This window comes from Puma concolor, chromosome B2 (assembly GCF_028749965.1).
Source record: "Puma concolor isolate L17-30 chromosome B2, mPumCon1.1.hap2, whole genome shotgun sequence".
NCBI lineage: Eukaryota > Metazoa > Chordata > Mammalia > Carnivora > Felidae > Puma > Puma concolor.
The window spans coordinates 103,642,854-103,662,027 of record NC_141671.1 but is presented as its reverse complement, the minus strand read 5'-3'; the positions used below and the strand labels follow the sequence as shown (position 1 = coordinate 103,662,027).

Here is a 19,174-nt window from a genome sequence, read left to right as displayed (position 1 = left end):
TGTCTATTCTTTAATCAGCCAGCCAATCTATCAGTACTACAATGACTTGATTACTGTAACTTTATGGTAAGTCTTAAGATTGGTGGTGTGAGTCCTCCAACTTTGTTCTTCTCCGGTACTGTGTTGGCTATTCTAGGTCTTTTATCTTTCCATATAAATTTTAGAATATGTTGTGAGTATCTGCAAAATAGTTGAGATTTTTGGGGGGATTATATTGAATTGATACATCAAATTGCAAAGAATTAATATTTGTAAATGTTTATTTTTGAGACAGAGAGAGAGAGGGAGAGGGAGAACGAGTGGGAGAGGGGCAGAGAGCGAGGGAGACAGAGGATCTGAAGCAGTCTCCACTCTAACAGCAGAGAGCCCAATACAGGGCTCAAACTCATGAACTGTGAGATCATGACCTGAGCTGAAATCAAGAGTTGATAATGAACTACCTGAGCCTCCCAGACACCATGCAAAGAACTAATATTTTAATAATGTCAAGTATTTTAATTGAACACAGAATATCTTTTCATTTATTCAAATCTTTCTTTCATCAATTTTATAGTTTTCTGTATATAGATCCTGTATATATTTTGTTAACTATTTTGTTTATAAAATGCTTACTTTATTTGTTGACATATTGTAAATGTCATTTTTTTAAATTCCAAATATCAATATTTCATTGCTTATAATAGGAAAACAATCAACTTTTATGTATTTATCTTATATCTTGCAACCTTGCTATACTTGATTATTATTTTTAAGAGACTTGTTTTTTGTTTTTTATCAGTTCGTTCACATTTTCTATGTATAAATTTATGTCATTGTATGTAGTTCTTTGTATACACTGGATTTGATTTGCTAATATTTTATTGAAGAATTTTATATCTATGTTCAGGAGACATATTAGTTTGTAGTTTTCCTTTCTTAAAATATTATTAGTATAGTATTTTAATGTGACAAAGAACTAGTTCCAATATAGATCAAGGTGCTAACTCCAACGGGCAAAATTAATTTATGAGTGCAGTCAAGAGCATATTACAAACATTTTTTTAACTTCCTGGTCCATATTTTAGTGTTAACATTTACATAGCATCCTCAGCTCACTAGCTTAGAACCTAAAGGTAGGTAAAGAAGGTCTTTGATGGCCTACAGTGGATATCCATTAATGAATATACATAGGAAATAACCATCACAGATTATTTACTATTCATGTTTGATATAAAATATTAACAATCTTGGTAATATAGCCTGTAAATACACAGACTAGAGATAACAAACAATCTGTTTGGGGTTGAAGGAGCACCTACAGAAATGTTATTTACAGAAATGAGAAATTATAGTTGCCAGTTTTGGCATACTGGCCGCATGAACACCAGTCACAAGAACACAAGATAATTGTGGGATAGGTATAAATTTAAAGGCTTCTGACATCTCATTAGGCAACAGAAATACTACTGTGTTGTAACTACATATATTCATTGCTTTCACAATGATGTCAGTGAGCCCTCAATAAAAGATTAAATTGCATCTATAATGTTTCCATTCTACATTGCTGTCTAATTTAGAAGAGACGATTATTGATGTGGTTCAAAACAAACGAAGAAACTTCTATAAAAATAGTTAAGCCAAGAAATTGTTATGTAATATGATTAAGTTTCAGTTTTCCTGAAAATCTAATATAGAGCACCACGTTCCCTAAAAATGACAGAATAAGTAAATTATAGCACATTATAGTACAGGATTTGATTTACAAACATATATTTGGGTACACCATTTCTTAGCTTTTCCTCCCTAGGGAAGCAAATTTGAAGCAGGGATATAGGAATGGGCACTGAAAGTCCACATAAACAGTACTTCTCAGCCTTCATTTACATGGGATTAAGTCAGATAAATCAAGTTTCTTGAGGTCATATTTGGCACTTGGTGCCTTCATGTCCTCATTTCTATTCTGATTAATCGGTAGTGATCTCGATTTTACCTCCTACTACATCAGTGAAATTACACATCCTGTTGAGTCCAAAGCGCACTTTCCCATCATTCTATTACTTGAAATTTGTGGTATTTTACACTACTGGGCACCTTCTTTCTTTCATCTCTGTTTCCTTTGGTTTCTTGGACATTAGGCTGTCCTGATTTTCACCATCTACCCTGATCAAATCATCTTGGTCATCTTCACAATTTCTGCTTTATCCACTAATTAATATATATAGTTGTGTATAATAACATGTATAATACATACACATACATGTATGTGTATATACAGATATAAGCACCTATATAGGACATGTTTAAAGGAGGCCTAAACCTATATAGGTGTGTGTGTGTGTGTGTGTGTGTGTGTGTGTGTGTGTGTGTGTGTGTGTATACACACTCTCCTAGAGAAGAATGATTATATACATATGCATACACACACATATGTATATATAGATGTGTATATGTATATGTATATAATCACTCTTCCCTATAATTTTATTCTTGTTCCTCTGATCTTTTCAGTACACTCCCCCAATGAGCTATTTCATCCAAATGCGTGGTTTCAGTGATTTCCTCAGATGTGCGATACAGGCCTCACTTTGACTTTCTGATTTTCATATCCCACCATCTTTTGTACAGCTTCACCTAGAAGCTTCATAAATACCTTGAACTCAACTTGGCTAAAATTAATCTCATCATCTTTCCCCTAACTTGCCGTTTTACATATATCCCCCCACTGTACTAATTTTCTATTGTTGTTGTAACAAGTTACCACAAACTTTGTGGTTTAATACAATATACATTTATTGTCTTACAGTTCTGGAGGTCAGAAGTCTACAGTGGGCTAAAATCAAGGTGGTGGCAGGGCTGTGTTCCTTCTCAGTGCTCTAGGGGAGAATTTGTTTTCTTTCCTTTTCTGGCTTCTAGAGACTGACTTCCGTGGCACATGGCCACTTATTCCAGCACTAGCATCTTCAAATCCCTCTTTGATTCTTAACCCATTTTCTGCCTATCCCTTTCATGTTAATGTACTCATGTGATTACATTGGACCTACCAGTATAATCTGGAATAATCTCCTTGTTTTAAGGTCTGTTTATTAGTAACCTTAATTTCATGGACAACTTTAATTCCCCCTTGTCATGTTACATAACAGGTTCCAGGAATTAGGACAAAGGCATGTTTAGAAAAGGCCATTATTTTTCCTACCACACCAGTTTTTGTGAATGGCAAGTCTGCAAGCCAAAAGCTATTCTTCCTAAACTCTGAACGCAAGATTTATCAATGTTACACTTTACGTCATCCTCTCCTCCACACAATCTCTGATCCCTTTTCAAACACAGAAGTTCATGTTTTCATCCTATCTAGCTCAGATAATAGTATTATCCTCCTAACTGTTCTCTCTGTGGCCAGTCTTGCACCATCCTTGCTCTGATAATACTAACACCCTTGCATATTTCAACATCTACCCTCTACAGACATACAGATAGATATAAATAGGCAAATATTTTAAGATTTTAGCTCTTTACAGCATTACACGGTGGTGATAAAGCATCTGAGACTTCCACTCAAAGCCTTCAGACCTGGTTCCTGAAACCTGTTTACTCTCACCATATGCCCTATGTTCCAGCCACAGCATGTTCTACTCAGTGTCTGATTCGATGTTGCTGTTTCTTGCTGTATTTGTCTTTTCACTTTCCATATTCTATATCAAATCCTTGTCCTCCTCTATCGTCCTTTATTCTAACTATCTACACTTATCCTTTAAGACTCCTCACAGATAAATCTTCCTTCAGAAAAACTCGCCCTGTCTGAGTGGAGACTTAACCCTTCTCTATGCTCAAAGAGAGCTGCATTTGTATCAGAATATCCAATCTACTGGGTATAATTCTGGATTACTTGTCTATCTGCTTCATAGCTTCCTTGAAAACAGGAACTTTGGCTTCCATTTGGTACCATCAGAGCTATAGCGTGATTGGTAAAAAGCAGATACACAGAAACTGCTTCATAGCATGAGTACTGGGGATATTAATCTACTTTAGGAACTAAAGGAATATTGTATCTTCATCTTGATGGAATTAATCTAGTCTTCTAGGCTTTCCCCAGGTAGAAGCAGAAACTCTAATCTTTAATATCCTAAGAACTGGACCAGAATTTAGATGCTTTCTTCAAGAGGGGTCAGGAAAACATTTCCTCTGGCTCTAGTCTAGAGCCATAGACCATGAGGCAGGGTTTTTAAGGCAGCTAGAATGCCTGTACCAGATAAATTTTACAGGAGCTGAAGTGACATTTCCCTCTTGTCTCAATTCGTAATTGGCTGCTCATGGTCACTGAGGTGTTTATGCAGCCTCAAGGCTGGCTCCATTTTGCTGCCATCTGTCTTAGTTATAAGTACACTACAGGTTCCATATGGCTCCTTAATTCCAATGACCCTAAAGCATTCTAGTGTTTCACAGGGCCAGTTGAGACAACTGACTCACCTTATTTGTTTTGGGTGTGGAATAATTAGGAAATGGAATTAATAGTACCCCAGATCTCTCAAAATGCTTTTCCTTTAATAGAAGAGGCTACTATAGACAACCAACATCTATGTCACAGCTTCTCATGTTCATCTACTCTCTAAATAGAGAAGACATTTTGCTCTTAAAATAGTATAAAGGTTACATTTTTATTTGTAGTCAATAAAAATGATGTAATATCCACCAGATTCATGCTCAGTTTATTATTTCTGTCATAGTATAGATCATTATCCTTTTTGCTTCATGATGATGGTACACTCTTGCTGTACGTGGGCCCGCCATGATTATAAATTCCATATGCATGTATTCAATCAAAGGTTTTTATTCAATGCAAAACTTTCTCAGTTAATCATCTAAGTTCTTTTATGAAGTCCCTTTGAATCTTCATTTCCATTGCTATTTTTTTCTGTTTTATAACTGCCCTTGCAGATTAATTCTGTAACCATCTGCCTTACCAATTATAACTAAACAGTGCTGGAGAATTAATGAAGCCACGCAACTTGGCCTCAGTACCCATTCACTGTTTCCCAGGTCTAGTGGGACCTCACTCTATTACAAGTTTCTTTCTTCTTCTTCAAAAGCTTCTATCAAAAATCTGAAGACTTACTATTCTCTTCACAATCCAAACACTTCCCTTCCTCTCTCACACCCCACCCAACTTCCTACCTCTTTTAGCCACAGACTGCTCAATGAGGCCACCTTATCTTTATCCTCTTTTCTAATCCAAGAGAGTTAATTATTCCATTGAAGATTAATCCATTTAAATGCTCTCCAATACACTTCTTATCTTCTCAGAGGGCCTTGCATTATCAGTTGTCTGCTCTGTGCTGAATCATAATCTACTCCTTCTTTACTGAAGTTTCTCAATAAAACATTCAGGTCGACATATCCTCCCTATGTAAAACATAAAAACAAAGACTTTGCTACTAATACTATCTTCAGATTATACCAGTCTCTTCCACTCCTTTGTCATCAAAAGCTCTTGAATCCATCTCTGTACTTACTGTCTCCACTTCCTCCCTATTTCCCTCCCTTTATCTCCACCTCTATTAACTGTCTTAAAGGATGTACTTTTATCTTTCATGGGACTTTATGCTTTCCTTATACCTCTATCATTTGTGTGAGCTTCTTTTTCTCTGTCCCTTAAATTATAAATATTTCTAAGATGTTGCAAACTGACCTAAATTGGTGAGGTGATTCATGATCCTAAGTTTCATTTTTTGGTGGGTAATGACAATCATTCCAAGAATTTGAGGTGAACTAAGAGAAGTAACTAACTTCTGCAGACTTGCTATTAGAATATAATAAAAGGAAGATACAGACCAGATTCTGCACACACATGACAGACATTTATTAAACAAATGTTCAGTAGAAAAAGCAGGCATTAAATGGTTCTCTATGAGATTGATTAGGTCTTTTATTTTTATACAGAAACCCATCTTCTTCTTTCTTTAGTTGCATTAAATACCCATGATTTGGAATTATTTTATATGTGTATGTATTGGGTGAGTAAATAGGTGTGTGTGGGAATCCTTGTATGTTCATGTTGTCATGTCATGAAACAGGTGGAATAATTCATCGACAAAAATCTCAAACACATTCCCACGTTTTCTGTGCTAACTGGAAAAAGGAAAGGTGAAGGGAAGAGGGAGGGAGTGATGGTGAGGTGGAGAGGGAGGTAGAAGAAATAAGAGAGAAATATTTTACTTTTTTTTTCCAGTTCCAATCATTTGAAAGTACACTATCATTCAGACCTATTTTGGAACAAGCTCCAAGAACATCTGAATATATTTATTTGAAAAAAAATATTCTTAGGGATCTAGTAGTTAATTATGATACCTTTTAATTTCCTTTTTTTAAAAAACTTCCTCTGTTAGAACAGATCATAATTATTATATTTGAGAAAAATTAGATCTTATTTAACTATATTCTATTTTTATAGTGATTTGAAATTACTTAATGAGGGCATGATAGGTTTTTAAATCAGAAATATTAATAATACATATAACATTCTGGCATAATTAACTGAAATGATTATAAAATCACCCATAATAAAACTTACCAAGTAAAATGGCTTTAATTTTTATTTCTTTTAATACTTAATCACAACATATCGTTTTTTACAGTTGTAACCATAACATAGATAAAATTTCTTTTCTAATATTATTCAAATAGCTGTTTTTCCATGTTGCTTCATAGTCATAATAACTATTTCTGGTTGTAACAAGATATGTGATGTAGTAGATAAACATCCTCTTTCTTACTCATATCCCTATTTCTTGACATTTGCTTCTTCCATTATTTGGTATTGTAAATATGTTATATTAACATCTCCATAGATTATATTTTCTTTCCTGTTGGATTATTACTTAAAATAAATTCCCAGAAGTGATATTACTGGATCAAAAAATATGAATCACGTTTGTGATTCTTGCTGCATACTATACATGATTTCCCAGAAGTTTCAAAAATAATAGTTAACAATCATTTATTGATTATACATTAAATTCCAGGAAACATATTGCTGCTGGACATACAGGAAAAAAAAAAAAAAAGAGTCCTTGTCCTGGAGAAAACTAATTCTGTATTCTCTTCTTGGGTAATCCATCTATTGCCATAGGCAAGGAAACCATTTATTGAACTTTAGTGGCTTAAGAATTATATGGGGTGCTCAATTAAAATAGAACACTAATTTAGTGCCACTTTCCCAGAGATTCTGAATAAATAGGCCTGAAAGGGCATCTAGGTTTTCAGCATTTTTAACAATAACCCCTATATGGTTTTGATTCAGGTGATTCACAGACCACAATTTGAGAAGTACTGATGTATGTGTCAATATCCAAACCTGAATCTCTGGACCTGCCCTGCCCCAAGTGCTTCAGCTCAACTGATTTTAGAGATAAACTCAGCACATCCCAAACTGAACTCCTCCTTCCCCTCGACTTCAACTAATGCCCCCTTTTCTGCTTCTAGGAGAGTGAATAGCTTATCCCTAGTTACTACATTTAGATTTTATCATTTAATGCTGGCTGCTTTTTTATTGAGGTATAATAGACGTATAAAATTATGATAGGTATACAACATAATGATTTGATATTTGTTTAGATTGAAAATGATCTCCACAATAAGTCTAGTTAATATCAGCTACCGTACCGAGTTATAATTTTTTTTCTTGTGATGAGGATTTTTAAGGTCTGCCCTCTTAACAACTTCCAAATATGCAATACAGTATTAACTATAGTCACTATACTGTACATTATATCCCCATGACTAATTTATTTTATAACTGGAAATGTGTGCCCTTTTTAAAATGTTTATTTATTTATTTAGAATGTGTGTGTACAACCTGGGGAGGGGTAGAGAGAGAGGGAGAGAATCCCAAGCAGGCTTCATGCTGTCAGCACAGAGCCCTATGCTGGGCTAGATCCCATGAACCATGACATCATGACCTGGACTGAAATCAAGAGTTGGACACTTAACTGAGCCACCCATGTGCCCCATAGAAATTTGTACTTTTTGACCACCTCCACCCGTTTTGCCTACTTCTTGCTCCCACACTCTGGTAACCAAAATACGTTCTTCGTGAGCTTGTTTTTTTGTTTGTTTTTGTTTTTATTTATTAGACTCTACATATAAATGGGATTGTACAGTATTTATCTTTTTCTGTAATGATTTATTTCACTCAGCATAATGTCCTCAAGGTCCATCCATGTTGTCACATTTGAAGATTTCATTCTTTGTTTTGACTGACTAATATTTCAGTGTGTGTTTCTGTGTGTACGTGTGTGTTTATGTATGTTCATGTGTGTATGTGTGTGTGTGTGTATCATTGTTTACCCATTTTCTTTATGCATTCATATATTGATGAATACTTAGGTTGTTTCCATACCTTGGCTATTGTAAATAATATTTCAGTATATATGGGAGTGCATACATCTTTTTAAGTTAGTGTTTTCATTATCTTTGGATAAATTCTTAGAAGTGGGATTGCTGGATCATATGATAGTTTGTTTTCTTTTTTTAGTTTTTTAAAAAACCTTCATACTGTTTTCCTTAGAGGCTTCACCAATTTACATTCCCACCAACAGTGCACCAGGATTCCCTTTTCTCCATGTTTTCACTGACACTTGTTATTTCTTGTGTTTTTGGTAGTAGTCATTCTAACAGGGGTAGAGTGGTATCTCACTGTGGTTTTGACTTGCATTTCCCTGAGGATTAAGGTTGTTAAACATATTTTTGTGTACCTTTTGGCTATCTCTATATCCTCTTTGGAAAAATGTTTATTCAGACATTCTGCCCATTTTTCAATCAGATTGTTTTATTTGTTTACTCTCAAGTTATGTGAGTTCTTTATATATTTTGGGTATTAATCCCTTATTACATAAGTGATTTGCAAATATTTTCTCTTATTCAGTAAACTGCCTTTAATTTTGTCGATGGTTTCCTTTGCTGTGCAGAAGCTTTTTAGTTTGATATAGACACACTTGTTTATCTGTACTTTTGGAGTCAGATCCCAAGTATCAACAGAGACTGATGTCATGGGGCTTATCACCTTTGTTTTTCTTCGTGATGCTTTACAGTTTCAGGTCTTACATTAGAGTCTTTAATCCATTTTGAATTAATTCTATATATGATACAAGAAAGTGATACTTTCATTCTCCTGCATATGACTGTCCAGTTTTCCCAGTCACATGCAGAAAAATGAAAGTAACACTTTCTTATATCACTATTTATTCCAGAGACTGTTCTCTATTATATATTCTTGGTCCTTTGTCATAAATTAATTGAGCATATAAACATGAGTTTATTTCTGGGCTCTCTATTCTGTGCCATTGACCTACATGTTTGTTTTTATGTCAATACTATACTATTTTGTAATGTAGTTTGAAATCAGAAAATGTGATGCTTCACATTTTTTTTCTCATTGTTTTCACATTGTTTTTTCTCAAGATTGCTTTGGCTATTTTGTGTGTGTGTGCCTCCATAAAAGTTTTAGGATTGTTGGTTCTATTTATGTGTAAAATGCCATTGGGATTTGGATAGGGATTGCACTGAACAAATTGCTTTGGGTAGTTTGGAAATTTTAACAATATTAATTCTTCTAATCCATGAACACAGAAAATCTTTGCATTTATTTGTGTTGTGTTCAGTTTCTTTCATCAATGTCTTAGGTCTTTCCCTTTCTTAATTAACTTATTCCTAGGTGTTTTATACTTTTTCATATAATTATAAATGGGACTTTTTTCTTAATTTCTCTTTCTGATAGTTTGTTAATGCCGAATTATTTGTGGGTATGACTTACAAATAACAGTTTCTTTTTTTTTTTTTTTACAGATAACAGTTTCTATGTGAACACATTCATTAAGTTCTTAAAGCTTTCCCTAAAAAACATAGGCAACCCGCCAAATATTTAGTTTTATATTCATGACCCTTCAAGTAACTTAAGTTTTTACTCTGGAAATTCTCCATGAATAGGTCTCCATGCGACCCTGTGGCACATTATTTTGGAAAGGTGTGTGCATGTACACAGTAAATATATGTATGCATCTTTATGCATATAAGCATTCACACATATGTAACAGAGGAAGTTATTAAAACAAACATGACTAATCTGAAGATAATAGAATAAAAAGCCGTGCTCCTTTACATATTTATTTTATAAATTAGAATTAGAGGGACCAATTGAAATTTATTAGAAAGATCCTATATGCCAATCCTCTGTACATACCTGCATACTAGTCTATCTTGTCACATTCACTTTGACCAGTAGCCTTGTAGCTATCAGAAAAGTTCTTACTGCTTACTTCACTTCACTGGTGTGTGTAACGGAAAATTTAATCCACCTAACAGAGATTTACTGGAGTTTATTCATGTTATCAAAAATACACCTAGGGGCGCCTGGGTGGCTCAGTCGGTTGAGCCTCCGACTTCGGCTCAGGTCATAATCTCACAGTTCGTGGGTTCGGGCCCCGCATCAGATTCTGTGCTGATGGCTCAGAGCCTGGAGCCTGCTTTGGATTCTGTGTCTTTCTCTCTCTGCCTGTCCCCTGCTCACACTCTGTCCATCTCTCTCTCAAAAAATAAATAAACATTAAAGAAAAATTAAAAAAAATACATCTAGTCATCATCTCTTTAACGAATACTTTCATTAAATTCTCTTTTCTCTTGGGTTCTAGAATATTACTCTTTTCTGGTTCTTTATATTCTTCCATTTCTACTTTTTCTCAACTATAAGGGTATCTGTTCCTCCACTCATATCATAACCACTGCTGTTTTTTGGAGTGCCATCCTCAGCCTCCATTTCACTCTGATCTTTCTGAGTTGATTTCCCATGCTTGCATGGTACCAAATACTGGTTATAAACTGATGTTACCATTCACCATCTTCTGTTAACCTATCCTGATTGTATATGTTTGTATGTATTTATTAAAAATACACTATTGTGTATTTGTAAAGTTACATATAAAATAACCCAATCATCCAATCATTGTCAGGCCCAAATAAAGCAAAACAGCAACATTTGCTTTTCCTAACTGTCCGCATATGAAACCAGGCCATGAGCGGTGTAAAGGATGTATTTATGAAGAGTATATAGTGAATGGATGTACCTTGAAGTTTGTTGGCTAGTACAAACCACAGAATGAGAAAGCTACCAAGTAGAGAGGAAGAAAGCTGGCTCCTTTTTATTGCAGGCCTATTTCTTTTTATATCATTAGGTTAGTGGAGGAGTTCTTTCAGCACTCAAGGGTAAACCTATTCCTGCGTAAGTGCTTCTCTATACCATTTCTGATGGCTTCATCAGGCCTATAGCAGCCTGGCTATAGCTTTTCAAACATGTGTTGCTATAAATGTCCTGATTCCAGTTTACTTTTGCAGTAATTAGAGATACCTCATACATCTCCCATTGCTGCCTACCCATCCTAGTTTCCTGAGCAAGCCATGCTCCAGGTCTCATCCTTGCATTTGCAACAGATGTTGTAAAAAAAAAAAAAAATCTAGACTATTTTACCTAGACTACATTTCTTTCATCTTCTCTTTTATGGACTGATTTCTGTATGTTATGTACTTCTCAATCCTCACTTCTCGGCAGCCTTTCTTCTCCTCCTGACTCTTCCTAGGTCCTGACTGAGTATTCCTTCTCTGTGCTCACTTTGCCATACGTTTTATTGTATTACAATTTAATTTCTCACCGGCTGACTACACCATAAACTCTTTGAAGACAAGGATAATGTCTTTTCTTTGTCTGAATCTTCAATGCTGAACATAGTTATCTCTGAGGAAGTTATCTTAATACGGAATATTTTATGCTATATCTTAATATCTCTATGAAATGTAAGCTGAAAGGAGTTTACGACTCTTAGAATTTACTACCCCATTCAGCATATATTCCTTTCAAGCCCTCATTTCTGAGCTCAGGACTGCAGTGATTCTGTTTCAACGTTTTTCACCAAAATTGACTTTGGTGAGAACCAACTCTAAGACCTCTGTGACAATTACACTTGCTGATCAAATTAGGGTACAGCTAGGGTTTCCACGTTGAAAATCATCGTAATAAAATTGGCCAAGACCCTCACAAAACACTCTTCATTTTAAAGTTTTCAGAAGACTTTTCATTTTGGTTGCACAGATTTACATTTGGAACTGTGGTATTTTAGGAATATCATGGTCAGAGGGATGGCACCTGGGCTTCCATGAGTTGATTGCAGCTCCCTGTGGGCGTCAGGTGGCAGGTAGCCTGTAATTTCTGCATTTGACACACACAGGGCTTTCATATCCACTTAAATAATCATAAACGGAAACGTGAAAAAAAAAAAGCTAAAGAGGGACTCATGACACTGAGGTTTTGGGAAAATGTTATGCTGCTGAAATATTAGCAGCCTGGCCTAATTCTTGATTTTAACTCCTGGCTGCTGTGATTTCCCTGGTTATGCTGGTTTTACTCATGATTTTTATATTCAGAAGTGTCTGTAACTATCATTGATAGGTTTCCTTTGGTCTCATAATACTCAAAATCAACAGTAAAGACATCATCTTTATCCTGAGAAACACAACCAATTTAAATGTAGTAATAGCCGTGATACTTTTTAGGTTGGCATTTTTTAACTTTATGGCTTTCTGCAATCATTGTCACATTCTTGCCTTCTTTCCAGGTAAAACAGTGAACATACTAAAGGCATTTGATAAATTATTTATAATACCCTCCATAGGCAAGAAAGCAACAAGAATAATGGGCTCCATTTTTCAGAGAAGCAAATAAGTCAGGGTGATGCTTTATGACTTACTCATGGCACATGCTCCACAGATCGGTTAACAACCAGGGAAGCAGATTGGCCGCCACAACCTATTTGCAGGTTCCTGAACATGGCAGACCCAAGGGCAGGCATGGCAATACATCATGGAGAGTTCAAAACATTTTGTCTTGAAATATTCTCAAATGGAATTTTTCTAAAATACAGACTAGTTTTGAGAAAAAGAAATAGGTATGAAGAATAAAGGTTTCTCTTAGACACTATTTTTATTTATTTCTGTATATTTTTCAGTGTATTTATATATTTACTCATTTAAATAGGTCACACATGTACACTATCACATAAGTCATAAAGTACAAGATGTATGCAATGAAAATACATCGTTATCCCATCTCTTGCTGTTCTCCCATTGCTCTCTAGAGTCAACCAGTTAGTTACTGGTTTCTTGACTGGTAGGTAGTTAACATCTGTACTTGTACTTCATACAGGTATATTTCCTTAAGAGACTTAAATACTTTTTAGTTCAATTCAAATTTTTTGGAGCTAAAAGAAGGCTGATATTAGAATAATATCTGTTTTCTTTGCAAAGAGAACCACAAGTTCAGAGCCATTATCAGTCCTAACAAGTTATCTTGCTTTAAAGAGAAACACATTTGTTTCCGTCAAAGCTGGCTGTACTTGTGAGGAATACAGAAATATTTAAAGAAACAGCAAAAGCTGCAAAAGTAAAAATAATGATATTGGCTGAACTTTTACAGTACATCTTATGTACAATATTAGATACTTTTTTTAGAGTTACTCTGGAAAGGTTCTTAAAAAGGCATATTTATGAAGTAAATTTTAATGCTTTCTACTGAATGTTTTTAACTGCATATTAAACAGGAAGTTGTAAGAGTGATACAACATTATTGTCAAGATATAATATAGTGGAATGTAAAGATCACTTTATTTTTCACTTTAGGAAGTCCTTTGCTTATGATTTTCTTTCGTTTTCATATCTACTGCGAATCCACGTATATCTGGAGAAATCAAGAAGAGGGTGTCATGGTTGCTTTTATCTACCTTTTAATTCCTAATGTTTAGGATAAACAAAATTTCTCAGGGGGTGCCTGGGTGGCTCAGTTGGTTAAGCATCCAACACTTGTTTTCTGCTCAGGTCATGATCTCAGAGTTCATGAGATGGAGCCCCATGTTGGGTTCTACGCTGATAGCACAGAACCTGCTTGGGATTCTGTCTCTCTCTCTCTCTCTACCCCTCTCTGGCTCTCTCTCTCTTTTTCTCTCAAAATAAATAAATAAACATTAAAAAAATTACTCAGTGAATGACTTGCCTGAAGTATAATTGCATTTTGGAAAATACAGAGTTTAGAAAACTCTTGGAAAAAAACATCAAATTTCATTAAAAATCTATGCATGTAATCACAAGAATAATGGATCTTAGTAAAATTTTAGTTCTATGGCCAAGGTATTGGTCATGATGGTTAACACAGTATTCAATCAGATTATTTTGGGTAGGTTTACTTTTTTATTGGTTTTATATAATTATGTAAAATTACTAACATTAATTTTGTTTTTGGTATAATTTGTGAGTATATTTTTCTAAAAATGTAATTACTTCCTGATAACTTAAATTGAAATTTAGTAAATAATATTTTTCCATTTTTTATAATGCCCTCTTCCCCATATATTCAATACTTGACATATGATATATCTGCTTCATGAATGTTCTTTGTGATCCACTGATATGTATGTATGATAAATTATGAAATTTTAATTATTTGGCTTTATAATGAGTTGTGGCAAAGAGATATCTTACGTTCTTCCTTGATAATTCCTTTAAAATCCATTAATATGATATGTGTGTTAACATTATAGCATTTAAATATTTTGTGGTGGAGTTATATCTCATTGTTGTTTTGTTTTCAAATATTCTGAAATTTTTATCTGATAGACTTTTATATGCATAGTTCCAGATGAATTCTCATGGGGCACCTGGGTGACCCAGTTGGTTAAGCTTCTGGCTCTTTATTTCAGCTCAGGTCATGATCTCATGATTGTGGGATGAATCCCACATTGGTCTCTGTGTTGATGGCACAGAGCCTGCTTGGGATTCTCTCTCTGCCTCCTTTTCTAACCCTTCCCTTCTTACCCACATTCTATCTCCCTCAAAATAATAATAAAACACTAAAACAATTAAAAATAACAAATTAATTTTTTTAAGGAGAAATCAAGTGTTTGTATTATATTAGCTGTATACATTCAATTTAGAGGAATGAGTAATGTATAATTTATTCATCAAGGAAAGTGGTGGAAATCACTCAGATAATTTTTCAAAAGTTATTGTTCTCTTCTAAGAAATTTTAGTAACTGGGAAAATGTTTAATATAATACCAAATGACAAGAAAAGAAGTTACTGTTCTTTCTAATCATGTTACCTTCTATGATTACTTAATTTTAATTAAATTTTATATTTTAAAATAATTTTAGATTCCCATATAGCTGTAAGAAATAACAGGGATTCTATATACTCTTTAGCCAGTTTCCTCCAGGGATAGTATCTTACAAAATTATAGTGCAATATCATAACCCAGATATTGACACTGATGTAGTCAAGATACAGAATATTTCCATCACCATGAAGATTCCTCATGTTGCCATTTTATAGCCACACCACTTCCCTCCCCAGACTACAACCTCCTTTATCCTTGGTAAACACACCACTGTTCTGTTCTCTATTTCTGGAATTGTTAGACATTGTATAAATTGAGTCATACAGTACAGAACGTTTCAGAATTGGCTTCACCCCCCCGCAGTGTAATTCTGTGGAAATTCACCCAGAGTTGCATTTATCAATGGTTTGTTCCTTTTTACCAATGAGTAGTATTCCATGGTATGGATGCACCACCACTGTTTATTTGACCGTCTGTCCATGATAGACATCTTAATTATTGCCAATGTGGGGCTATTATGAATAAAGCTGCTATAAGCTTTCATGTAGAAGTTTCTGTGTGAACCTGTTTTCATTTCTCTGGGATAAGTGCTTAGAAGTGCAATTGATGGGTTGTATGGTAGTCTCATATTTAGTTTAGTTTAGTTTTGTTTTTGTTTTGTTTTTGTTTGTTTGTTTGTTTGTTTGTTTTGTAAAGTAGGTTCTATACACAGCATGGGACTCAAACTCACAACCCAAGATCAAGAGTTGCATGCCCTACTGACTGAGCCAGCCAGGCGCCCCGCATACATAGTTTTTAAAGAAATCACTGAACTGTTTTCCAGGGTGGCTGTCCATTTTATATTCCCACCAACAATGCATAAGTAATGCAATTTTACCACGTCCTTGCCAACATTTAGTGTTCTCCCTATCTTTGCCTTAGTCTTTTTTTTTTTTTTTAATGTAATGATATCCTTCACTGTGGCTTTAATTTGTATTTCTCTAGTGACTAACAAAATTGAAAATCTTTTCATGTACCTATTTTCTATCTGTATATCTTCATCAACGAATTGTTTTTCATGTATTTTTTCCTCATTTTCCAATTGGATGTTTTTTACTGTTGAGTTTCAAATATGTTTTATATATTCTAGATTCTAATTTTCTGTCAGATATGTGCTTTGAAAATGTTCTCTCTCAGTCTGTAGCTTGTCTTTTCATTCTCTGAACAGAATTATTACAGAGCAAAAGTTCTTAATTTTGATGAAGCTCATTTTATCAAATTTTTCTTTTATGGATTTTGATTTTGTTGTCAAGGCTAACTCTGTCTGGTCTTAGGTCTTGAAGACTTTCTCCTATATTTTATATATATATATATATATATATATATATATATATATATATATAGTTTTAAAATTTATGGTTAAATCTGTGAACCACTTTGTGTTAATTTGTGTACTAGATGTGTGACTTAAGTTCACTTTTTGCCAATGGATATTCAATTTTTTCAGCATCGTTTACAAGACTGCTGCATTGAATTGCTTTCACCTTTTTTGTCAAAAATCAATTAGGAATATTTGTGTGGGTCAATTTGTGAATCATTATTCTCCATTGACTCATGTATCTTTTCCCCACCTAATACCACACAGTTTTGATTATTATAGCTATAAGTATCATAATCAGGTAAACTGATTTCTGCTACTTTATTCTTCTTTTTCAAAAAAAATTGTGCATCTCTTTTAGTTTCTTTGCATTCCCACATAAATTTTAGCATAATTTTTGTCTATATCTTAAAAAAATTCTTCTTTTATCCTTCTGATATATCTATATATTAATTTATGGAAAGTTTTTATCTTTGCTATATTGAGACTTTCATTTATTATTATTTTTGTGTTTCTTTCACCAACATTTTGTAGTTTTCACCATGCAAATTCTGGACTTGTTTTGTTAGATTTAGGCCTAAGTATTACATTTTTGAGCCAATGGAATAGTACTGTATTTTTTTATTTTTGTTTTCATGTGATTGTGGCTAGATTAAAATAATATTTGATTATTCCATGGTGCTCATATAGTCTCTGACTTTTAGTTCTAGGAGTTTTTATGTCCATCAATCGGGTTGTGCCATGTGGACAATTGTTTTGGACTGGAAGTTTGTGTCCTCTCAGAATGCGTGTGCTGAAATCTATCCCCAATGTGATGATTTGGAGGTGGGAATTTCAGGAGGTAATTAGGTTATGAAGATGGAGCCCTCATGAATGATATTAGTGTCCTTAGAAGAAGAAACCAGTTAGCTTACTCTGTTTATGCCATGAGAGAATGCAATGGGAAGTAGCCAGTCTGCAACCCAGAAGAGGGCACTCGCCAGAACTCAAGCATGCTCTCAGACTGCTAGCTTCCAGAGCTATGAGAAATAAACTTGCACTGTTTGTAAGCCACCAACTCTATGGTACTTTGTTATAGTAGACCAACTGACTCACACAACAGTCATGTGACCTGCAAATATGTACCCTTTTTTTTCTTTCTGATCTGCACACCTTTTGTTTTTCTATTCTTGCCTTGTTGCACTAGCAAAAACTTCCAGCACAGTCATGAATGAAAAGTGGTAAAAATGGACATCTTTCCCTTGTTTTCAATCTTAGGGGAAGACACTTGCTTTTTCAGCAAGAAGCATAATACTAACTGTAGGTATTTTATACATGTTATTTATCAAAGTGAGGAAGTTTCTCTCTGTTCATAACTTGCTGAGGATTTTTATTCTGAGTTAAGTTTTTAATTAATTTTATTTTAAGTTATTTAATTAAATGGATATAATTGCATGATTTTTCTGGGTTAGCCTGTTAATTCGACAATGTATGTTGGTTGATTTTTGAATATTGATACAGTGTTGCATCCCTGGAATAAGTTAGTCATGGTGTATCTTTATAAATATTGCTAAATTCTATTTGCTAATATTTTATTAAGGATTTTGGTCTATATGAGGAATATTGGTCTGTCGTTTTCTTTGTTTTTGCTGTCTTTGTCAGTTTTATATCAAGAAAATACTAACTTCATAAAATGACTTGGAAGCTGTTCCTTCTCTTTTTATTTTCTGGAAGAGATTGTGTGGAATTGTTGTTAATTCTTCTAATGTTTGGTAATAATTTTCAGTGAAACTGTCTGGGCTTAAAGACATCTTTAGGGGAAGTTTTCATTACAAATTAAATTTGGGGTGAGATATGGTAGTTTGCATTTGGGGGGGCTTTTCCATTTCAACTCAGTTGTCAAAAGTTTGTGTGTAGAATTATAATATTCCCTTACCATTTTGATGTGTACAGGGTCTAGAGTGGTAACCTGCTGTTTTACTCCTGATACTGGTAATTTACATTTTCTCCTTTTTCCTTTGTTAGCTTTGTGAAAGATTTGTCAATTCTCTTGGATTATCCAAATAATAAGTTCTTTATTTCATTGTATGTCTCTATTATGTTTCTGTTTCCAACTTCAGTGATTTGTGCTCTTATGTTTACTTTCTTCTGCTTATTTGGGTTTATTTTTTAAATATTTTTTAGGTACTTGAGGTAGGCATTTAGATTATTGAATTGAGAATTTTACTCTAATCTTGTGTATTCATTTAGTGTTATAAATTTGCCTCTCAGCTCTGTTTTAGTTAGATCTTTGACTCAAGGTATATTTAGAAGTAGGTTGTTGAGTTTCCAGGCCTGGAGATATTCTTGTTAACTTCTTTTTACTGATTTCTAATTTGATTCCATTTTGCTCAGAGAACACACTCTGTATGGTTTTTAGTTCTTTTAAATTTGTTGCCTTGTGGCCCAAGACATAAATTATCTTGGTATACATGCCATGGTCACTTAGGAAAAAAAAAGCGCTTTCTGCTGTTATTGGGTTGTTGATGGTGTTGTTGAGTTATTGTATATCCTTGTTGATTCTACATTTGTTGAAAGGAGAATGTTGACGTTATCAAATATAATTCCACATTTGTCTATTTTCCCTATCATTTCTATCTTTTTTGCTTCATATGTTT

General features: G+C 34.1%; 1 long non-coding RNA gene across 1 annotated transcript in view; it reads right to left on the bottom strand.

Moving 5' to 3' along the window:
* The window catches only part of LOC147581153 (uncharacterized), a 211,261-nt gene that overhangs the window by 157,089 nt on the left and 34,998 nt on the right, over positions 1-19,174 (bottom strand). The gene's annotated exons all lie outside the window — the stretch shown is intronic.